The sequence below is a fragment of the Vitis riparia genome, chromosome 10, assembly GCF_004353265.1.
Source record: "Vitis riparia cultivar Riparia Gloire de Montpellier isolate 1030 chromosome 10, EGFV_Vit.rip_1.0, whole genome shotgun sequence".
Classification (NCBI taxonomy): domain Eukaryota; kingdom Viridiplantae; phylum Streptophyta; class Magnoliopsida; order Vitales; family Vitaceae; genus Vitis; species Vitis riparia.
Genome location: NC_048440.1, coordinates 10001646 through 10007155, shown reverse-complemented (window position 1 = coordinate 10007155; position 5510 = coordinate 10001646).

Here is a 5510-nt window from a genome sequence, read left to right as displayed (position 1 = left end):
TGTCTGAGAGATGGCTTGCACTTCTTGCATCTTCTTCATTTCTAGCTCTTCCAATCTCCTTGCCATAGCTGCAATCTTTGCTTTCATGTCTATGCTGTCATTCAAAATATTCATCTCACCCTTAGCATTAGGTTGAGACATCATTCTTCCCATATTTCGAGCATTCGGTTTATCCCATCCTCTTGAAAGTTCAGCCACATATCTCATGAAGTTCATGGCTTCCTCTGCTATCTCGTATTCAATATGACATGCACAACTAGTAATTTGAGAATTAAAAACAGAGAAAACAAAACAAAACAAAAGAAATAAAAATTCTAGAGAAGAAAAAATTATTAAGATTAACTAAAAACTATACTAAAAATATGAACAAAGAAAAAAAAACAAATAAAAAAAATTAGTAAAAAGAAAAGAAAAGTCACCAAACTTGTGATGAAGATCACAAGTACTCTGAAAAGGTCATATCACTGTAAAGTGGCACCATCCCCGGCAACGGTGCCATTTGATTCGTTCCCAATTGGTGTCTCAGCTGATTCATGTCCAGCTGGTGTCCCTTGATTTTGGTCCTCAGGGAGTAATCAACAAAATTTACAACCTATTACACCATGTACTAGGATAGCCTTAGCTAGCATAGCATAGTGGCTCTAGGGTCGTTCATTGGGATGGGTTTTCACTCCACAATTGATATTAATCCAAAGATGAATTGGTGCCTTTTCATTTCAAGGTTAGCTTTAAAAGAAAACATAAAGATGTTTAAAAAAGGATTTGTTTTAAGCTAACCAAAAATAGCAACTGATTTTACTTATAAAGAAAAGTGTTTCTTGGAGTTTAGATTATTAGGCTCAGGATCCTCATAAGTTCCGATCACTTGTTTCTTTTCCTCGCGTTAGAGAATTAACATATAGTTAATTCTCTAACCGGTGTGGTACAGATGCTTCCCCTTAATGGGTTCAAACATTAAATCCCTCTCATTGATGCACCTTGCAATGGCTCGTGCCTTTCACCTAGCATTTGCCATTCAAGGTGATCTTTAACCTTGGATTACCCGTCAAAAGCTCGCAAGAGATAACTAATGGATGTCTCCTTAGAGTCCAAAAGCTTACCAAGTGTTGGCTATTCTAGAAAATCCTACCTTCAAACCACCTCCCAAAGGCTCTCAAGAGATAAACTAGTGCATCTCAATGAACGGAGATCACTTGCCTTATCAAGTGTTGGCCCAAGTGAGTTAAAGGCGTTTTAAGTTAACTAAAAAGATAAAAACCATTAACGGGTCATACTTTCTCTTCATCAAAAACTAAAACAACAAAACTTCCAATTTATGCATGAAGAAACTTACCCGGTTTTCTTCACTCCAAGAGACAAAGAGCCTAGCCACTCATCCTCTGAGGAAAAATCCTCAGAGTTTGGTTGGCTAGAAATAAAAACTAACGAGAAAACAAAAATATGAAAGAAAAACAGAGCAAGTGCTCTGTAAAATATATTTCTTCCTTATACAAAAGGTTCTCCAAGAACAAGCTCTCGAGAGATATATATCCTATATTCTTGTGTAAAGAAAATTACAAACTATATATAAGAGGTTATTCACCCATTTGTTCTTACTTAAAGACTACGGAATCCTATGATAGGTGGGTTACAAGGAGACTTTGGGGATTTAGACAACAAATATCTAAAGCAAGATATCTCAAGATGTCGGTCGAAAATATCAGGAAGCTTTAAGAGAAATTCCGTTGCACTGTATACTGAGAGAAAAACTCTCCGGGTAAGCGCTATAAGAGGATCCAAACATGTCTGACCGGAGAAGTTGAAACGTCCTCCTCTCCTATACGGATGTGAGATATCCGGATGTGAAATATCCGATCAGAGAATCCAAACATGTCTGACTGAGGAAGTTGAAATGTCCTCCTCTCCCATCAGGTTGTGAGATATCCCGCGCCGCAAGGCTATCCGGATCAACTACATCCGGATTCCCCCGGGTGGAAGGAGCTATGTCGCAAGGGGGATCGTCTGCGTGTGCAAGGTGTAGGGACCCCTCTCCCGGATGACACGGAGCGCGCAAGGCTATCCGGATCAACTCCATCCGGATTCCCCAAAGAGGACATGTGGCGCGCTCCCCTATCCGGACTCCCTCAGGGAGAAGCACACGACACTCGTGAACATCACACTCCGAATGATAGCATATCCTATCCGGATATGTTGTCTGGATCATTGACTAATGTGAGCAAGCCTTGCTACAGCTCACGTTCCGCCGCTATCCTGTCCGGACATCTTTTACTCCTTGCATTCCGGATTTGCTTATGGCAAAGGACTTCAAAGCTTCGATTCTACATATTTTTGAGCTTTCCATTGCTTTGCCAAGGATTCCAAAGAACTTTCCTCAATCGCTGATTGCTTTGGTGATCAAAAAGCTATCAAAACACCAAAACTTAACACAATTTGATTAGAATTGATTGCAAGGGTCCTTAATATCTTAATTGGGTTAAAAGGTGATAACTACTACTCAAAAGTGTTTAAAAGAGTTTATTACAAGCTATCAAATAGCACTTTTTGAGTAGTAATCACTATTATAAAACATCAATGCTTAGTTTAGATGATATATCACACAAAGTGTTTTATCCAAGCAAGTCAAACATATATCAAAATACCCAAGAATCGCATCATGTATGGATATAGTCATCAGTAACATATGTGTCTATAGAATTCTCAAAAAATAGGTGTGAAGGAGCGTACGTGGATAGCAAGCTAAAACGCCTCTACGGGAAACAAGATTGCTTAATGATAGGTGCATAATAATCTCGCGTATCTCAAAGGGAAAGCACAATTAATCAAATATCGGACAAACACTATCGAAGAAGATATCATGAATGTTGGGCCTTCTCCAAAGCCCTAATCAATTTCGCATAAGTTGATTCTATGACTTCCATTGTTTGGAATCACGAAAGTTATTCATGCTTGTGAAAAATCAAGAAGATCAAGAAAATGGTTGAAAGTCAAAGAAAATAGTGAAAGTGCATGCCGAGAGGAAAAATGGCAGCAAGGGATTATTAAAGATGGATTTTTTAATGCTGAGAATATTTAGTTGAAAAATGATTCAAAAATTCAATTTAAAAACAATAAATTCCCAATCAAAGAAGTAAATAGAGGAGAAGGTGGAACATCGGCCGGACAGAATTCCGGATGGAGATATCCGGAGAGGGTGGAACGTTGGCCAGACAGAATTCTGGATATGAGATATTCGGAGAAGGTGGAACGTTGGCCGGACATTCGGGATGTGAGATATCCGGAGAAGGTGGAATGTAGGCGGGACAGAATTCCGGAGAAGGTGGAACGTTGGACTAGACAGAATTCCGGATGTGATATATCCAGAGAAGGTGGAATGTCGGCGGGACAGAATTCCGGATGTGAGATATCCGGAGAATGTGGAACGTTGGGCCGGACATAATTCCGGATGTGATATATCCGAAGAAGGTGGAACATTGGCGGACAAAATTCCGAACGTGAGATATCAGGAGAAGGTGGAATGTCGGCGGACGGAATTCCGGATGTGAGATATCCGAAGAAGGTGGAACGTTGGGCCGGACAAAATTCCGGATGTGAGATATCCGGAGAAGATGGAATGTCGGCGGACGGAATTTCGGATGTGAGATATCTGGAGAAGGTGGAATGTTGGGCCGGACAGAATTCCAGACGTGAGATATCCGGAGAAGGTGGAATGTCGGCGGATAGAATTCCGGATGTGATATATCCGGAGAAGGTGGAACGTTGGCCGGACAGAATTCTTCCCATTCCAAGAGTTCCAGAAATTGCTGCCTAACAGAGACAAGGTACCCAAAAAAAAAAAAAAAAAAAAAACTAGAAAAAGAAAAGAAAAAAAGAATAAACGAATACAAAGAGAAAGAGCTCCAGAAAACAGAGTAGAGATAAGTAAAAATAAAAATAAAAACAAAAAAAGAATAACCAAGCCAAGCCACGTTCCATTGCTTTGTCAATGGGCTTGGAATAGTGAGAGAGGTATGAGCAGATTCCAGCAAACAAGTATAGCCATAGTTCTCATGTAATGCACAGGAAATTAAAAAAAAAAACCTTTCACCCCTAAATCAAAATTAGAGAACTCCAAAGAGACAAATCAATAACATCTATAGAAGCAATCAAGTACTAATGTAGACAAACATATGACCTCCGTCATTCTACCCCCTAGCATCCAAGCGAGACTCAAAATCCAATGAAAATTCATACATCAAAAGGATAATCAGAATCAAGAAGAGGTCTACAGTAAACATACTTGGAAACACTTCCTTTCGGTGAGAAAATCTCCACTGGTTTTTTATATTCTCAGATTTTTCCCACTGGTCTTTTCCGTGCTTCCTTCCTATTCCCTTGAAAACTTCTCTCTCTGCCCTTGACAATCCCTCCTAAATCCTACCCATCTGCTGGCCTCCTTCCTAAATCCCCTTTTTCTCTTTCCTTTTTATGCAATGCATGCCTTCCTTTTAGTGCCAGATATCGGTATCGAATCCCCTTGCTATTTGTGCCTCCCATTAGAAAATCATAAAATCTCGTCTTTCTTTCCATGTATTTGTCTGTCCATGGAGATTGCATCTCTCTAAAAATCCTTTTCTGTATGGAAGTTTCCATATATTCTTCTATGGGTAGCAATCTTTTCCTTTTCCTAAAATTTTGGTGATCTTCCCCCCAAATAGATGGTAACCGTTTCCTCATGCAAGAAATAAAATAAAGATAAAAATAGAAAGAAAAATAAAGTAAAAATAAAATAAAGATTAAAATCAATAAATATCATGAAATTGAAAATCAAAAGAAATTTAAATCACGCACCTAAAAATAAAAAATAAAAATAATTAAAACAAAAAATAAAAATCAACCACATGCAAGCCATACGAGCCATGTAACCACCAAAAATACGAGTCATGCAACCGTGCAAAACCATGCAGGAACATCTAAAGGTGACCTAGGGTGTGTCCTAGTGCGTTAAGGCGAACGAAGTGGACCAAGTGTGCTTACGTGGCTGTCTAATGAACTGGGTGTCTTAAAGTGATTGGGATATTGCCTTAGTGACCTAAACATGCCTAAGAACTATCCTAAAAAGGAATGGAAAGCTTAAGTCTAAATCAAAACTGCCAAGGGTCACAATAAAGGGGTTAGACGATCCCTTAACCAGAGTCTCCGAGGTGGCTCAAGAAAGGTAAGTAACGTGAGTAGCTATGGGCCACCGAGGAACTACTGTAAAGTGTCGAACAAGTATCTAATAGGACATGTGCTAGGAGGACAAAATTGAGGGTCTACACCAAGGTTGGGGAAAGCAAGAACAAAGGAAAAGGGAAATGTTTCCTTTGTGGCAAGAAGGGTCACTAGAAGAAGGAATGCCTCATTTACTTGAAGAAAAAAGAATGTATGATTCATTCACTTTTAGTTGAATATTGTTTAGTAGTGGATTCCACCAACTCATGGTGAATAGATTCTAGTGCCACTAACCATATCTGTAATTCGTAATTCTTTAT